This window comes from Kryptolebias marmoratus, linkage group LG11 (genome assembly GCF_001649575.2).
Source record: "Kryptolebias marmoratus isolate JLee-2015 linkage group LG11, ASM164957v2, whole genome shotgun sequence".
NCBI classification, from domain to species: domain Eukaryota; kingdom Metazoa; phylum Chordata; class Actinopteri; order Cyprinodontiformes; family Rivulidae; genus Kryptolebias; species Kryptolebias marmoratus.
The window spans coordinates 24,169,116-24,188,654 of NC_051440.1; the positions used below are offsets into that span (position 1 = coordinate 24,169,116).

Here is a 19,539-nt window from a genome sequence, read left to right on the forward strand (position 1 = left end):
CAAAAACAAATTTGCTTCATAGAAACAGCTGAGAATATTCTTGAAATAAACTTAGTGCAAGAAAGATCTGAGTGTCAGGTACCGGGGAGAAGGAGGTGAACCCAGAGTGCAGACTCATCTCGGTGAGAAACTAACTTATTTTAAAATTAAAGATAAACAAAAAACAAAACGCTTGACGAGGCAGCAAAACTACACGTAACAAAATCCAAATATGGCAAAACACGAAGCAACGATGAAACAGCAGGGAACCAAGAACAACAAACCAGCGGAGTGTGGAGAAGATAACCGGGTTTTTAAACAGAAGAGGTGATTGGAAAGTGGGCACAGGTGAAGCAATTAACAAGACTTGGGCGTGGCAGGAAGACCAAAGCGTGACTGGGGAGGAGTGAATAGTGACAACACACAAGGAGATGAAGAACAAAAACCAAATCAAGACAAAGACACCTGAACAGAAAACATGAAGACAATAAAAACAATAAACTAAAACACCAAAAAAAACAAAACCCGACACTGAGAAGCTTAGATATGCTGCATTTTCCTCAAACCTTTAGTTTCATAACACAGTCTCTTCAAATAAAGCAAAAATATAAAAAGCGTAAAACTTATTAAAATGTGAGCAAAAAAGACTTAATTAACGCTCTAAAAAAGGGGTCTTCTGGGTGTTTTCTGTAAAATCATTACACATGCAGACGAGAAGAGAATAGCTCTGTGTGTGCAGGAAAACAGCATATGTAGATTGTAGTCAGTGTTGCCAGCAGAGCAGCTGATGGGCAAATATCTGGAGGGAAAAACAACACGAGCCTCTGGAGAGATGGTTTTACACATTTCATTTGCACCTCTGCTTCTATTTTCGATCGCCTGTTCTGTGTTCCACTGACCTCTGACCTTTGTCTCCTCCCCCCTATGTTAGCTTTTGTACAATCCATAAAGACAACTCACTATAAGACAGCAAGACACAGAAGCAAACACACACTATGGTCAAAACTACTGCACAGGCACACTACAAATCAAGATAAAATGAAATAAATAAACCACTTGTCTGTGCAGCAACACTGTACTCTGCTCTGTGACCTGAATGCAGAAAAAAGCTGTTTAACTTGCACAGTGCTGATCTGTTATAAATTTATTAGCAGCAAACAGACAGATGGCCAATGCTGTCAAAACACATCAGTTTCACTTTTAGTCATACAACAGAAAGGTATCATGCATCCACGAGCTCCCCGGGAAGCTACACAAACATTCACACACGTTTTATTTTATTGATTTTGGATCAATGCCGTAACATTCCAGATTATTTCATGTTTATGCTCAATAAATGTGTCCCCATTCAGGGGCAAAACTGCAGACAGAGGGGATAATATTTACCATCTTCAATGAATTTTCATGTTCTTTTTTGTAAATTTTTGTAAGCTCAGTAATCAGACATGTCAATCATAAAACCCAGTTTTATTTAGTAAAGGATGCATTCAGCCAGCATTTCTGAATATGGCTTTATGTTACAGTGAAACCACTTAAGCTGAAGGGAAATAGCAGCTTCACTGGGCTCAATATGTAAAATCATCCTGAGAAATTATACTTTACAACCAGCTACTGTTAACAAAAAATACATCAAACTTACTGCATGAGATGCAAGAGACGGCTTCCTTAGATGGTAACGTTTTGCATTGCTTAGACTGCACCAATTATATTTATAAAAGTTGTGTTCAAATATGCAGGTTTTTATAAATAAATGGTTTCATATTGATTAGTTAGTCATTCATAGAGAGAAGCCCAGTGATTAGGGCAAAACAGACAGGAGTGTATGAATCCTTATTTGTGTTTTCTGTGCAGAATGTCTTGCATGTATGGAGTGTATGACATGGGATCAATTTTACATTTTCATTTACAAAATGGACACTTGAGAGACTTCGCTCTTCTTTACCTTCCTGGATTTACAGCACAATCTTTTAACACTGGATCCTAAATACCGAACGATTTCCATTCATCGTTTTTTAAGTTGTTCAGGCAGCAGTTTGCCTTCTTATCTCTACTCAGAATCTTGTCTTCCAAACAAAGTGAAATGAGCACTGCTTTCCTCTGCCTCAGTTTAAAAAAAAAGTGGAAGTTTCACACTGAGACCAAGCTGTTTTTCATTTCAAACTAGTACTAAATGCAGATTTTTCTCTGGGAAACATAAAAAGGAAGAAATTGAACTCTCACTGTGCTACAAAAAAAAAGATCTTTGCTAAAGACAAACCAGCACAAGCAGATGTCTCTGAAGCCGAATTAGAAAGGCAGATGGCTTTGAATGGAAGAAGAAAGGGAAGACAGAAACTGTGCAAGCAGCAAAAGAACAGATGCATAAAATGTTCAGTATTGGTTGGTTGCTTTATATCCTTCCACATGCCAAAGTGTCCTTGGCCACCACAATTGTTGTGTGTGAACAGGTGAGAAACACTGTGAAGAACTTTTATGAAACGTTGGAGGCATGCAGACCCTTTCAAATAAAATAAATACATTAAAAAAAACACTACAAAAATAATTCATACATAGTTTGAGCACATTTATATATTTATATAAGCACACCACATCACTGCTTCCCTGCATGCTGCCCTCACTGCCTGTGCTGAGTTTTCCCTTGACAACAAAAACCTCTTCCTGTCCTATTTATTATTTATCCAACATGTGACTTGTTATAAGCATTGTTGCATATTTCAGTCATGCCATCTTCTGTCTTGAATGTTTCAATCCCTCTGGACAGCAGTCTACAGCTATCACTCTCAGGATGATTTCTGTGGTGACTTTTCTGTTCACGAGCTTAAAAAAAAAAACAAGAAAACACACATTTATCTGTGGCGCGTTGACTTTATTATACAGTAAAGTTTGTAGAAACGCTCTGAGGGATCAGAACAAATTAAAAAAAGGAGGGAGGAGAAATAGGAGAGTAGTCTGCGAATGTTGAGAGAAGACAGCAGTAAATGACCGCTCGCTTGTTGTCGCCCTCACCGAGTGTGATGAAGGTTGCTATGGCAACAGCCCGAAGTCCGGACCAAGGCAAACACAGGTAAGTGTTTGGATGAGACAGAGAAAAAGAGACTTTTTCCACATTTCTACGCATTACCAACCATGTAGAAATCATTATTGTTTTGCATTAGCATCCTGTTGTAATGAAATGCTTCTTTATTGAAAATAAAATAAATATGAAAACATCTAATATAATATGGGAGCTGTGGCCTTTATGTTATATATAGAGTTTTTGGCTTGAAAGATAATAGCAAGCTAACAATGTATGTAAAGTACAGACCACACGTTTTACAAGAAAGCTTTGACTTTTACCATCTCTGTTTCTAAAACTAAGTTTGTTTGTTGTATTTGTACAAAATAAACATAAAGTTTACACTAAATAGTTTTTTTTCTGTTCTGTGTTGCAGTTCGTAATGAGTCATTCTTTGATGCTTTTGTTTTAAACTGATGAGTATCAAAGGCTGAGCTGCAGACTAATGGTCTCTATTATCTTCTGAGCAGCTTTTTCTAATTTTTCAGCACATTATTCTGAAACATGACAAGTCTGTGGACATTCGGCTGTAGATTGCAGTTTTTATGATAGTTATGTAACACAGGAGCAGACACTCCTAAAATGATCATCATTTGGTTTCTCTGGATACAGAAAGCACTTTCTCTCTTTGCAAATGTTAAATGTGTGGCTCGGCAGTTTGCGGAGACCCCTGAAGCACTAAAGCTGTTTAATTTTTATACGCTTGCTTTATTTCCTGCTTTATTTCTAATACACACTTCCCTCTGGGACCCATTAAGTCATTCTGAATTATGAATCTTGGGAGGCTTTGTAATCCTCAAAGGAAATTAGGTGTTGATGTTAACAGAAACAGAGAATTCATAGCTTTCACTAACTTATTGATGGACTTGTGTGCAGCTGAGAACTGAACGTCTTTATTCTATCAACTATTTATGTTTTTGACCTAATGAAAACTAAAGTGTGATGAACATGGGTTTTACTTTTCCGTTTTAATTAGATCATTTTCCTCTGCATTTTAGCACATTAACATGTACTGTTTCTGGCCTCTGTTTAACAAAAACGTTTATAATGCTGGGAATTATGGAGCATATTCCCCAATCAAACCTTTTATAAAAAACTCCTCTATATGATCTTAGCATTTTAGCAGTAATTACATGTTCTGCACTAAGTTTGTGCACCGGGACCATTGAAGCAATACCAATATTAACTCAATCTGCAGATTATTTTTCTCTTTTTTAGTCTGGACACTCGTTTTTGCTTAATGCGTGCTCGTTAAAGGACGTTCATGTCAGGAGGTTTGGAGATGTCCTCCAGTTTGGAAGAAATCTGTCCATGAACCTGCTGCCTCTTGGAGCTCAGTATCCAAAACCAATGTGAATGAAAAAGTACTGAAAATATACAAAAGTAACTCTCATGCTCATTAATGGTATTGGCATATAATAGAGATTGTTGCTTTCTATTAGCTGGCAAAATTTGGTTTGTGATGCAAATGTACCGGATTACTTTGGTACATTTTGAATGCTAATGCTATCAAAAGGAATTTATGTAATTTCATTTGCTGTCTCTTTTGTTTTGTCTTCATCAGTGTTGATTGTTTTACAGAAAAAAATCCTTTAACTTATACAAAACCAACCACAAAAACTCACGAAACGACTGAGGCATCATTCATAAAAGCGTTAATGATCTTTCACATTTATAATGGCAACACTGTAAATTATTCATTAAATTGTTGAATTGATGGGTATTGAGCTGTAGAAATTCTTTATAATGGTGCTTTTAAGTTTAAGCTGTTTGTGAAGCTTTGTGATCACTGAGAGGATTTTCTGTCTGATCAAGAACACGTGAAAAAAAGCAATAATTCATTCAATTTATGTCACTGTGTTATCACTGGAGGAACAAACGCTTATTCAAGATGACAGCATAAACTGAGGCACACACTCAGAGCTGCTACTTATTTAGCTCAGATTTTCGTTAAAATTGCTGACAGTTTGATAAGGCAGTCACTGACAGACTGTTGTTTGGATTTAAGTCAACATATCACTTTTATTATTGTGATCTGACGGCTCTGCAGTGCTTTTCATCACCACAGACAAAAACAGGAGAAAAACAGATGTATCTAAAAATTATTATTGTAAAAGACAATAAAAATGCTTTTTTTAATTATAAACTTATAAAAAATCTCTTTGAGCTCTTGTTTAAAATGTTTTTTTAACAATGACAAACATATTTAGAGGATAGGTAAGTTTATTTTTAACAGATTGTGAAAAATGCACAAATCTCCGTTTTTTGAGCTGTTAAGAAAAGAAATAATAGCAGAATAATGTTTTATTACTATTATTCTTCTTTCCTTGTGAGAGTTTACCAGATGCTACAGATCAGTTGGGGGAAATAAGAGTTTGCTACAGAAGCAGAACTAGGACGTGATGATTCTTATTTTTGTGTTTATTAAGTCTTTAATGAGAATTCACGAAGTGTTTATTCAGGTTTTTACAATGAACCTCAACTTAAGCAGAAACTTTTCAAACGACAAAAGGATTTCCTCAGCTTTTTGATAATGATACTTTCAAATATTAGCCAATTTGGTCAGTTTCTGAATCAAAAATCTGCATCCTAAAATTGGTTATAACTCAAACTGATTGTGGTTTTAACAGAATTTAAAGCTGCCAGTCTCAGTTTAGACTTTTTATTGGTTCATCTGTTTGCAGGATTTCCTTCCCAGCTCTGCTTTTGTGTTGAAGGATAACAAACAAATATAGTGTTTCTGGTTCAACAGTTTTTATAAATGACAGCTATGAAATGCTTACAGAAAGCACTCAACATGGAAATGAGGGAAAAGTTCCTTAAAAGGTTTTTGTCCTTTTGTGGTTTTGAGGTCAAAAAAGAGCAATCTTCCAGGTCCTGATGCAACAATGTCTGAATCCTGAAAGACTGAGCATCTAACCAAAAGAACCTGGTTTATTTCAAATCTGTCACATGTCTGTTCGCACCACCAGTGTCCGCTTTGCCAGATGGGCAGGTTCTATCTGTAATGCGGTGTTCTCAGTCCATTCAGCAAAACAAAGACTTTCAGTCTACCACATGGCAGGCTGAAAATAGCAGAATGTGGAGGAAGTTGAAAATCAGGTTAACATTAAGCACAGAGCCACAGCCCGACCTGCTTCCATGTCATCTTTAACCTCATCACCTCGCTAATTACCACATAGGGCTGCACCCCACCCCTTTCTGCTAACTACAGACTCCCTCATTTTGGTCATAACATGGTCTGTAGTTTATGCAGGTAATGAGAGACTGAATGCATGTTCCACATTCACTCATTTCAGTTTGCTGCTATAGTTACCAGTGTGCTACTGTGTCCCCATGCATATATAAACAATATGCCTCAACTCCACCACATAGGACTCCACCCAGGAAGAGAGGTTAGGACTTCTGCAGAAGATATACGACTACAGCTGCAGCTAACGTGACTTTTTAATGTTTTTACAGAATGCAAAAGAACTGCAACAGATTATCAGTCAATAATGCTAAAACTCTGCATGAAGCAGGATTCTGTAATTTCATCAGTTAACAGCATTGATGACTGACAACACCCACACACTCACACAGATTCCAAATATAAACCTCAGACTAAAAGATTAAACGAACCAAACCTAAATCCTGCTCTCTGCAGCCTCTCAGCAGAGGTAACCAGTCATGGAAACATAATCTCTCCCTCTTCACACAGTCTGTCCACACTGACCTGCCAACAGCAGGCAGGCAGGCAACCAAACCTCTCCATGCCCCCAAACACACACCACACAGCTGTCCACTCCGAACGCTGCTCTGGTGTGATGCACATATTTCAACAAATAGATCATAATCCAGAGTAAATATCATTCAGCCAATCTCATTCAGATAGGATTTAAAAAGGAACTGTTTCTTTCTGTAAATGTCTTTAAAAGGCCCAATTTGATCAGTGTAGATGCTCCATCGAATCCTGTTCAACACATTCAGTCACACTAATAGAACAATATGATCCTAATCCATAATTAGGCATATTCTTATGTTGAAAATTATGTTTTTACTCATCTATTCGTGCAATTTTATGTGCATCAAATCTGTCTACATTCTTTGTTAACATACTGTTTGCATGTGTCCCTTTGGAGAACATTCAGTTTTACAATCAAACAATAGTTGTAAACAAATGCTTCCTGATGTTATTTGACCTAGATTGAGACATTGGCATTGTGAAACTGCTCACGTTTACATGTAGCTCTCATGTTTGTTTGTGCTCAATGTACTTGCACTGGTGATGCTTGTTTTTGGTGATTATTAAACAAAGTGGAGGAGGAGGATGAGTCCAGATTTGTCCAGGTTTGAGGACCAAAAACTGTGCATGGGAGAATATCAGACTCCTGCATGAAAAATCAGGGACTCAGGGTTGAATCTCTGAAAGGAGACCCAACAATCCTTCCTGCCCTGCATGAGCTTCACTTATGTAACTGATTTAAGCGTGCCTGCTCGCATTTAAATATTAACAAACTAACCTTGAAAAGGCTTTGTAACTTACCAACTGTTTTTAAAGCACCAATAGTTTGAATAAAACATTAAATAGAAGACTCCTCTCTCACACATCCTGTTCCCCAACTATTATTTATCACCTAGTGTTACATGTGAGCCAACAGGCAGAAAAATTACATTATAAGAGGTTTGAGATGTTGGTTGAAGAGAACTTATATTGATCTATTTGTAATTTTTTGTTAAGATGTTGAAGCTCTCATGCCAGAAGGAAATAAGAACTTCCATTGGTTTAATTAGCACAAACAGAGGCACAGAGAACAGGACAAAACGCGAAGACAACAATAAACCCAAACCAAAAGAAACCAGAAACACTAAATACAAAAAGAAACACACAGTAAAACTGAATCCTGACTACTGTTTAACTCCTGCTCTTGTTCCATCCTCAGTGAGTCGTGAGTAGTTCAAAGACTACGCAGAACGTGGGAAAATTTTGTACATAATTGAGCTTACCGCTCAAAACACTGTGTTGTGATGAAAACAAGTCACAGTATTTAAACAAATACAGCAGGGCATTGTATGTATATAAGACTGTCTGGCCAGAGGGGAGGCGGTGGGATGAGCAGAAAATTTCTATGGATGGCCACGGCTCCCCTGACCTCCATTGAAAAGTTGTCTATTTGTAAAAAAAGGTTGTTTGACAGGGTTTTGGTGATAAAAATTACAGGGTACTGAAAGGCAGCATGGTAACAAGGACTGGAAGAACACCAATTCAATAAATGGTTCCAGTACCATTTCTGCACTCCACTTTATTCCACAATTGGATTTCAGATCATGGCAACAGAGCGATTTATAACACACACTGAACAGAAGAGTCTGTGTGTGTGTGAGACACACGAGTCGATTTATATAATCTCCTCTATGTGTCATAGAGCACAAGTGAGGTTAATGTGTGTTTGTGATGTGTGTGTGTGTGCTAAATCATCGTCCCTGCAGCAGACTGGTGACCTTGGGTAGGCTGTCTGGCATCCCCTCTTTAGAGCCTTATAATGTACCTTAAATTTCCACTGATGCTGTATAAGATGCAATGAAAGAAAAACCACTGTATACCAAGGACCTTCCAGAAAAAAAAGATGCTTTGCAGGCTGCTCTGATTCTGTCTTTCTCAGCATGTTTTTTTACACAGTTACATTTTCAGAGCTGTGTTGCAGCTATCGCCCACTCTCATTCTGGGACATCTCATGACCTCTGTCATGTTTTATTTTCTGAAAAGGAATACAAGAGCTCTACAAGCCAGCCACCCTAAAAAGATGATTCAGGTGGGAAATGGTTCTGTGCCAGCAGTTTCACGCCATTAGGGGGTGGTTTTAAACCAGAGGAAACTCATCAGAACAATTGATTGATGAACTGTGAAACACTTACCCGTGTCTCTAATTTTGGGCTAATTGGGCCAACCTAATTTAACTTTATGACAGTGATTTGAGACTTTAAAGCTGCAAGAATCTTTAAATCTTTTTTTCCCTTCTAAAAAAAGATGAATTCCTGCAAATGCTCATGAGGCAGGAATTTACTGCAACTTTTATCACAAGGTGCTTTGAAGAAAAACCCTTTTATTCTTGTTAACTTTTAATTTCCAGGCTTCGTTCAGTGGAACATGTTCATCAGGAGATTGAAATGATGATCACTAATGAAAAGATCCAAGGCCAAGGTTTTTGATATTGTTAAACCAAGCATTACCTTTTTATAAATCTGATTTTTCAGTCTTCTTATTATAGGGCTTTAAACCAAAAGTGATTGTGTAGGTAAACATACCTAAAATAGACAGACAAATCTCTTGTTTTAACATATTATAGCTGCAACAGTGTTCTGTTTTTGTGTTAATAAGGCATCTAACAACAGGGCGTTCATTGTATTACAGTTGCATAGTAAAAATGATGTAGTCTAATTTAGAAATAATTCACTTTACTAACCCTAATCAAGTACTGTTATTGCCTAAACCCAACCTGTAAGTGACAATTATGTTTTAATAATGTGGTGTGATTTGAATACTAAAACAAAACGTAGGTTTTTTTTAACATACAAATTCTTATGGTAGTAGGAGAATTTGTTGGATGATGCAGAACTTTTAGCAATACATAATACACCCTGGTATGTACCAGGTATGTATCCTGTAAGTAACAAGTAAGTATTCAATAAATCTTTAATTCTGTCTTTTTATGTAAGAACAAAAAGTTTAGAGTTAAATTTTGTAAGAATTCACTGCTTTCAGGGAGCTGGATGGAACAAGAAAGAAACCCCAAGAGTGTCAGGAAGTGTCCATTGGCTCAGAATTGGAGTTTTTCTTCATCACTGGACAACATACAAGTGGAAGCAGTGGAGTTTAGCAGACATCCCACCCATGCTGCCATGCTGGCACACAGACTTGCCAGCATGGATGCAGGGAACAGATAGACAGATGGAGGATACAGAGAAGACGGGAGGATGGCGGCCACACAAGAGTGATGAGAGGGCAGCGAGACAGAGACGAGGAGGACAGGGCCCACATAAAGGCAGAGTGAAAAGATGGAGCCCATTCAGATTTGGAAAAAATCACAGAGAGGAGAAGAGGGAAAAGGGTGGAAGAGAGACTGGTCTTTAATCAGCTCTACAGGGTCTAACGAGGGCTCTTTCTCATTTTACCATAAGTATATTCTATGCTGACTGTTAAAGATCACCTACATGTTTTATCTCAGGGTGTCTTTACTCCACAACCTTGAGTTACATCTCAAAAAAACCTTGAACTAGATGTATTTTTAAAATTTCAGCCTGACAATACACTCGGTCAGTCAGTTATAACTGTGAGGCCAAACTGAAAAATCGTGGGCTTTTTTTAAACGCAAAAAAAGTAACTCAGACAAAAAGCATCTGTTACAGCCAGAGTGACACCAGGCTGTGTTTTCAATTAATGCATTTTAATAAAGCCTAAAAGGATAGTCTTGTCACTTTTAAAGTGATGGTCTGTAAAATAGTTATCAGTAGTTAGCACCTTATCAGTCACAGAGCACAAAGGATGAAGAAAAGGGCAAAAGTCTTCATCCATGCTAGGTTGATGGCTAGCCAAACAAGAGCTAATTTCATATTATTTCAGGCTTATGAAACAACTCTTACTTAGATATGATATGCTGGTCTGAAAGAACACTTTTTAATATAAAAAAAACAACCATTTTGTGTGAGATTGTTTGTTTAGTTTGTTGCTGTTTTCTCAGCTAAACGTTTGTGTTACTGCTCAAATGTATGCCTGCTGATGCTGCTGAGGCTAGAAATGCATCGGTCTGCCTGATCAGTGCAAAGGTTTACTCAAGTCCAAGCAGAGTGATAAATTCACCAGCCTCTAAGTGCTATTGGCATGTCTATACCAATGTGTTGCCAACTTAGCGTCCTTGTTGCTTTAGATCTGAAAACTTTAGCAGGTTTTCAGACTCCTCGGGTGACTTTTTTTTTCAAAAAAAGTGACAAAAACTTTTGAAGACTTTGACTTGAAAGCGTGTATGATTTGTAGGGAAACAAGTGGGTTTCAGTTCAGCCTTCTGAGATACAATTGTCATTCACAACCATTACAAAGCTTCATACTGGCTCAATATAGTTATAAGTGAGCCACTCCGACCAAAGACACAGAGTCAGGATGACAGTCCAATAAATGAGTTCATCCAAAAGGCTCTATGACAGCCTGTCTGAACTGCTCCATGCTGGAGCCAACAGAAGTCCAATCACCACGTGATGGGTTTGACAGGCAGAGAAAATCAGACTTCTGACATTCTGCAAATTCAAAACAAACTCAAACTAACCTGCAGTTATTGTGTTCATCATAAGCTGCAAATGTATGTAGGAAGCAATTACAGCTGCTGTCAGACACTCACTTCTGCTCTAATGTAAGAAACAAAGTGAGGCTTTCTCGTGTCTGGGCAGGAAAATCACTCTGTTTCACTCAGTAGTAACAGTTGAAATGAATGCATTAGTGCATTTGTTTCTGTCTGTGTGTAAATGTCTACTGTTCTGCTAAAAGCTTCTGTTTGACTGACAAGCTGGAGCCAGCTGTAAGGACAGGATTTTTACGCTGACGCTGCTGAATCCTGACTCCGCTGTCCAAACCTTTTGAGACCTGACAATAATCCCTGTCAGCCAGTGAGACCTCAACTCAAGAAGCAAGAGCAGGTTTTGATTTTTGTTTTCTCAGATTCTTAAATGATTTGATTGGATTTTTTCTGTCATGTTTAAAAAACATCTGTCACACAGAGTTTAACACTAATTCCTAACACTTTACTTCTTCAAGGCAATGATTATTTCTGAATTTAACATATATTTCACTTATTAAAGCCACTGAATTACCAAATGTGACAAAAATAGCCTAAAATATTTTATAATGATTGTGTCCAACAAAACGTTTTATTGTGAACAGTTGCAATGACAACTATAAAAAAAACATCAAAAGATGAAATAACATGAACATATTTCTTGTTTAAAATTATTCAAAAAAAAAGCTGCAAGAAAGATTTAATAATACATCTTGTCCAAAGTGAAGTTCAGCTTTCAAAATTTTGCACAACAAACTGTGGACTACATTTCAGTAACACATATTTGTCACAGAGGACAAAATACTCTCTAACTGAGAAAGTATCTGTGCTGATGCCAGTTAAGTCTCCAAAAATAGAATATCAGCCACGGGCAGCCATATTTCACACCATTTCTGTCTCTTCCCGGTTCGAAATTAACAACAAATATCACACATCCTTCAAGGTTTGCAGTTTCTGATTCAAACAGCAGCAGACCTCCACCTCTACTGTCCACAACAAGCCTCTCATCTCCTCTGCAGACCTCTCAGCCCGGCACGGCACAGGTGTGCACAAGATTTCTGCTCTCAGATAAAACTGGAAAAAACAGAAAGAAAATGGCATACCTCTGATCGTCTTAATTACCTCTGTGTGGGCACTTTGAGTCAAGCTTCTTATCTGATTGTGCTGTTAGTGACTGTGACAATAAACTGTTCAGGCCAACGTGAGAGCACTCATCAAAGAGAGGTGAGAGAAACAAGAGAGATGCACTCGAGTGTGAAGTCTCAGCTTACATGTTAGGAAAAAAAAAGATGAGGAGGATTATGACGAGGCCAAAAAGTGGTGGAAGGTTTGCTCTTAACATGACTCTGCATGCTAATAAATCTCAAACTGACAAGCTTTTCTTGAAGGAGAAAAGGCAATCCATGCTATAACAGAGGCAACAAATTATTTTAATTAACAGATATCTGTAATTGATTTCATATTGCACTAAACAAAATACATGTACGGTATTTAAAATAAAAATATATTGATGGCCATTATAATTTCCAGTTTGTTGTTATAAAATGTCTTGTTTACTAAAACTAACAACCCAAAAGTCAAAATATTTACCTTTTTATTATAGTAGAGTAAATGATTTGGCAAGCATACGCTAATGAGTATATTTTCCACTCCTCATTGAAGATTAGGAATTAAATTTTTATATAAGCACAGATTTAATGTTTATTTACTCATTGATTAACCACAGCTAATTGTTGCGGCCTTACACACACACACAAATTAAGTATAAAACAGATTTTCAAACTGAGTTAAAATTAAGTTAGGATTTGGTGGTAGAGGCTGACAGTCATTCACAACACATACTGTAAGTGATAACAAATTGTGCAAGATCACACGGGATATTGCAATATCACGAGACTGAACATAATTCTGTTTTCAAGGTTCAACCAAGATGGTCATAAGTCCATCATTTCTCAAAAAGAGCTGATGTAAGTTTAAATCTCTGAAATAAAAAGCAGTGGGCGATATGCAACTTCAAGGAACGTCAGGCCTTCAATTCCTCGTTAATTAATCACAGGTAGGTGGTGCAGCCTTGAACACACATCCAAATTAAGTACAAACTATCCCTTAACTTCAAAGCTGTGAGCATGGTTTAACCATGACTAAATACTTTTATTTTTATCAAAGGAACATTTAAAGCTTCATTTCTCTCACTCGTTTTTTTAATTATTAAAGTCAAACATCCATAATATCAATCTGGCTACCACTCTGGCCTCTTCTCTGTGAAGAACAGCAGGCAAATTAAACACAGTTAAACAGTTTACACCCCCCCATCCCCATCCCCCACACCCTGAAACTTCACTCCCACCAGGAGTTAGTCAGTACCCTTTGATGCACTTCCACGCAGACAGATGAGATGGACGGGAAACACACTGTTCCTTTCATTGTGAAAGAAAAAGAAAACTTTCAGCCCCTGCCTGGAAACATTTTAGGAACAAACATGACTTCACATCACATGCATTTAAGTATCATTGATGTCTCTGCACCTGCTCACAGGTCGAGAAACCAGATCCCCCACTATCAGGTGTCACTGGTGCCCCCACTAAACCCCCCACCTGCCTGCCGGTGCTCAACCACCTGCCCGTTCTGTCAAACACCCGTTGTGCTGGACACGTAAAGGATGGATCAGAAAAAAGTGGAGGGGGAGGAAAAGAGGGAGAAAGGATGGTTGACCTTTTTCCTCTAACAACAGAAAGGTCTTTTATTTTGAGGAGAGATCCTCATCTGCAGGGTAAAAAAAGAAAGACTATTTTCTTGCTTGATTTTGAACAAGCAGCCTAAAACAGCCAATAAGCAGAGCTTATTACACCTTCTGGCTCATTCCAAGATATTAATCATCGCAGCTCTCTGCAACCACTGAGTTTAATGAAGCTACTTATTTGAAAAAAATACACATTTGAGAGTCACACTTAAAAAGCAACACACTGAAACATTAACAGACACTCATCAGAGAGACTTGTGACTAACACAGCTCTAATTACAAAAATATTAAACAGAAGGTGATTTAAGCAATCAGGCTGGTAAATGAGGACACGTCACGCCAGAAAGACTGAAGAGGTTAGTCTCAAAATTCTGTTTAAAGCATGTTGTGAATATTTCTGCTGCTCTGATGGGTTGATATGAAGCCAGGGACTACATTAAATAATCCACAGCAACAAAAGGAACATTTTTGACTAATTGCACAGGATTAACTTAATACGAAGATAAATGTTAAAATGTTAAAACAAGTTGGGCTACAGGCCCAGATTTGAATCCACATGGAGAGGAACAGATTTAGTATTTATTGTGCAGAACAGTTGCAGCTTTGTTATAATATCAGTCCGAGCACTCCCGTGGACGTTTATTTTTATCATTAGCTTAAAAACAACACAAAAATGCAACTAAACTGTTGTTGCATCTTTTCAAATGAAGCTATCAGATATATTAGTTGATAATATTTGAAGAAGGAGGAGAAATTATGTATTTGCTTGTATCTGTATGTGTGTTTGTTTGGCTTTTCGAATATATCCTGAAACACAGAACAGATTTTATTTGACTGTAATTCAAAAATAACTATAACACAGCCAATATGGCAATTATTGAGGTAGAATTTGTTGTGGTAGTAGCTGAGCACTGTCCCCAACAGATAATTTAGGCACAACACATTGCACAACATCTTTGATTAAAACTTTGGCATTAATTATAATCATCAACCCTTTTTGTCTGTTAGCATAATAATTGGGTGTACCTCTATGAGTGATTACCTTTTGGAGTCAATCCAAAACAAGATGGCTGCCACAGCTGATCAAACTTAGGCAACAAAAATGCTTTTATACAAACTGAGCTCAAATTTGGTGAGGTAGTACCTGAGAGTCTCATTAAAGACGTACTTTGAGTGCTAACAGATTTTGTAATATTGCATACAACTGTGCAAAATGTCATTTTCAAGGTTTGACCAAAACAGCTTAAACTCCAGTCTTTCTCAATTTAAGATGTTCTTACTCTAAAACTGACATGAAAGGTGATGGGTGATGTGCATTCCTTCAAGGAATGCTAGACCTTAAATTGAAGCGTGTGACTACATGATGACATAAAATGGACAGGAGAAAATCAGAAAATACAACCTTTTTAATGTTTTTATGTGCTTTGGTGTGATGGAAGATGATAAAAAAAGTAAAGTAGAAAAAGAAGATTTCACAGAGTCACAGGGAGCTGTCATTTTAGTTAGTGTTCTTCATGGGAAGCAAACAAAATCAAACTGACAATAAAATTGATTTTCTCCCGCTTCGCTTTTTATGCATGCGAACAAAAAGAGTGACAGTTCATCGGCTGAACTCTTTTTTTCTTTTAGCCAAGGCAAAAGAGCTGAGAAAAGAAGGGAGAATNGGGGGGGGGGGGGGGGGAGAAAACCAGAAGGGAAGTGACTAGAAAGGAAATGAAGTAAGAGGAGAGGAAGGGGAAACGATGAGATGGAACGGTGGAATGGAGAGAGAAGCAAAAGATGAATTTTTGAGGAGAGGGGGGTGAAGAGGGGATATCAAAAGAACAGGAGTAAGGAGGAAAAAATGGTGACAAAAGCAAAAAGAAGAAAACAGAAGCAGAAGGAAAAAAAGAAGAAAATTGAATTAAAAGTGGAGAGAGGAAGCCACACCTAAAGAAAACCCTCCTCCTCATCAGATTCTCTGACACTTTCTGCCTCAAGCTGGGATAGCATCTGAAATCTTAACAGACCATTCCCCCCAGTAAGATCCCACCTGCTGGAAATGAGTAAAAAAAACAGGGAGCTACGTGCAAAGAAAGGTTTAGCACAGGGAGGAAAAGCAAAGAAAACAGAATGCATGTGTGTGTGAGAGAGTGAGCATGTCTGACTAGTGCATTATGCAAATATGAGTCAAATGTTTCACCCCACAGGCACAAGGTAAGATTTAGGCGCGGCTAGAGAACACACACACGGGCTGGTACACACTGCAGACTTCTCCTCCACACACACAACCACAAGAAAAAAGGCACCAGTTTTGATTCATTACCATTTCCAATCCAGAAGTGTAGCGTATCCCCCACGCTGCTGATTTCAGACACATACCAGAGGCAAAGCAAAAAGACGCCACTTACTTGTTGTAAATCTCTCCCACGTGGGCTTCGCTTTATTGTCCTCCCACGGTTCCGAGCGGTTTAAAACAAACAAACAAACAAACAAACACTTTTTAAGGCGGTGAAATCCAGCGTTCACGGAGCAGCCGGCAGCCGAGAAACAAGCTAACCACCGAGCTGCGAGCCACTGGCTGTGTGACTGAGCGCGAGCGGAGTTGTCTCTTCAGCACCACACCACTTTGAACAGCTCCCTCTGACGTCACTGCCTAGCTACGACGCCACGCCCATCCCTCCCCCTAGCGACCGCGGACGCCACGCCCACTTCAGGGGGGAGGAGGAGGAGCGTCTGGGGCCACGTTGCACCGTGTACTAAAAAAAAAAAAAAAAAAAAAAAAATACTCGGTTTTTTTTTGGCATTTTAATTAATTTATAATTTGACTGTTTTAGACAATGAAACATTTATTTTGTCATTTATAGTATTGTCAATATAAGCTAATCTATTTAGGATTGATTCAAGTTTATTTTATATGGGAAGTTTACTCAGTGCAATGTCATAAAGACCAGCCAAAATGAAAATATGTAGTAAAAATTACACTCCACTTTTTTTTTAACTTCATATTGATAGTTAAAGTGACCTTAAATCAAAAATTTAAAAGGGAACATTTGTGACAGACTGCCAACTGTTTACCTATATAGAAAAAAAAAAAGTGACTGATAATAGATCAATGGCAACATCCTTGGAACAGCAGTTTTGATGTTTTTGGTATTTATGATCAGATTTGTTGAGTAAAATATATAAATAAAAGTGCTGTGTTTACATTGAGTGCATACCTGCATTTTGGATTTGCATAACAACAAATTTGGGAAACTACAGGAGTAACTTCTCTTAAAGTGCACCTTTTAAAATAGTTCAGAATAACTTTTTAATAACTTCATAGTTTGTTATGAGTACCTCTAACTTTTAATTGATAAATAATGTTCTCTTATTATGATTTGTCATAGTTATTTCAATTTAAATTACACAAGTTAGACATTTCAGCAAAAATAAATAAATCTTTTTATGTCACACTTATCAAATTAGTGAAAATGTATCTAACTGAGACAGACACAGTGATATGCCTGAACTCAATTTATTCAACAAGTTAATTAAAATCAGCCCAGTTAAGTTGACAACTAACTATAAAAAACAAATTGAATAAATGCTAAGGGATTATGAGAACTTAAAAAGGTTTAATATTCACGATTCAGAATCATTGTTGTCATTGTTTGGAGAAAACAATGACACAGCACAGCATCTCTTGATGCCATGAAATCAAAATATAATGTATAAAAAATAAAAACAAGCAGTACTTAGAGTCTAATGGCATAAACATAACATAAATCCTTAAGAACACAACAATATGAAACAAAAACCCTGGAAGCAATCAGATCCTTTTTAAAAGTCAGTCTTTGATTGATTCTGGTCATTAGGCAAATTCAAATTATTTATGTATTTTTTATTGTTGTTGACTAAAGAACTGGTTTAAATTCTTTTCTTAAAACCTGTTATGCGTCAATAAAAACACTTTATGATCTCCTCCCCGGTGACATTTCTATACAACCAACTCAGACGGTTTTCCGGTGACAACTTGTTGCCAAACGTCATTCTCATTTGCTCATCGTAGTGCTATATAATGTTTATTTTCTTTTTTTTTTTAAGATCATAGTTCTATTAACTGTTCTTGTACGCCTGTAATAAAATCTGAGCTGAATAAAGTCATTATAAACAATAAAATTATACATAAACAGTATAAACAGAGATAAAATTAAAAATCAGCAATTAAAAATCTAAAAGCTGCAGTAATGATGAGTATTGACTAATTGAAAGAAATAAAGACATCTTTTCTTGAACCTGTCAGAAATCATCTTTTTGTCCTGTTTGATCGATATCTCATCCCCTTTTTTATTTTGTTCAGCATCTATGTCATTGTTGTTTTATTGATTAGAATCTTTTTTCCCCCTTCGGTCAACATCGTTTTGTACATTTCATGCCTCTTCTTTTGTGTTCATCAAATCATGCTGCGAGAGAGCGAACGCAGACGAGTGAAAAGCCAAAAAGCTGCTCTTTGTTCCGTTGTTTTTCAGCCCAGTGGCAGTAAGTGCTGGCGCTTGAGCCTCCTACACATTTTGAGGCAGCTGCAGGGACTTCACCACCCATCAAGCTGCACTTGTTAGACCTCTTAACAGATTCTCTTGTTGCGTTCACCTGAACTCAAACGCAGGCGGTGACATATTTCATTCCTTGTCAAAATCTTATTTTTACTGAACTGCAAGAAGGTTTTCTCACTCAGTGTGGGGTGGTAAATTTGTTGAAACAAGTTGCCACCTATTCGACCCAACAAATTCTATATCTTTAGCTATAAAACTGTAAGAATTCACTGATCCAAAAGAATAAACACTTGGTGTGTTTATTTGAAACCTTATTTACAAAACGTTTTCAGTATGAATGCCAAAATAATTTAGGATTCAGTTTCCGGTTCCAACAGTTGTTTCTATAAAATAATATTTTTTAAAAGAATAATTGTATAATTCAACTTGGGTTCTCTGCTATGATTTGAAACCCTTAAAACAAGAGATATTAATTGTTTAGCTAAAGGCTGAAACATTGGCTTTAAGAACAACAACTGCACTCTTGCAAATTGATCAATGCGTCAGAGTCAGAGATATTTGATCTGTAGATAACATGGGACTTGCATTACCCACAATGCAACTTGATCACTTGGGGAATGTTCACATTTCACAAACTTCAGCGATTTAAAAAACAGCTGAGTGTGTCTGCTAAAGACAGCAAATAAAAGTAAAAGGTAAAATCCCAATATAGAAAAAGTGGAGCTTTGTGTCCAGTGAGAATAAAAATAGACTGTAGTGATTTGTTAATCTCAGAAACCCATATTTTATTCACATTAGAACACAGCAAACCTATCAAATGCTGAAACTAAGAAAATGAACCAGTTTTGAAAAAAAAAGAGAAAAGAAAATGTTAAATTTTAAGCAGCAACAGTTAAAAATTGTTTGGACAGGGGCAACAAAAGGTTGAAAAAGTAAGTGGCACAA

General features: G+C 37.2%; 1 protein-coding gene across 2 annotated transcripts in view; it reads right to left on the minus strand.

The window, feature by feature from the left end:
- The window catches only part of smpd3 (sphingomyelin phosphodiesterase 3), a 61,347-nt gene extending 44,655 nt beyond the window's left edge, over nucleotides 1-16,692 (minus strand). For both annotated transcript variants that reach the window (XM_017434236.3, XM_017434234.3), the window contains exon 1: nucleotides 16,468-16,692. The gene's annotated coding sequence lies outside the window, so the exon portion shown is untranslated. The remainder of the gene's footprint in view (nucleotides 1-16,467) is intronic.
- Between the last annotated feature and the right edge of the window lie 2,847 nt (nucleotides 16,693-19,539).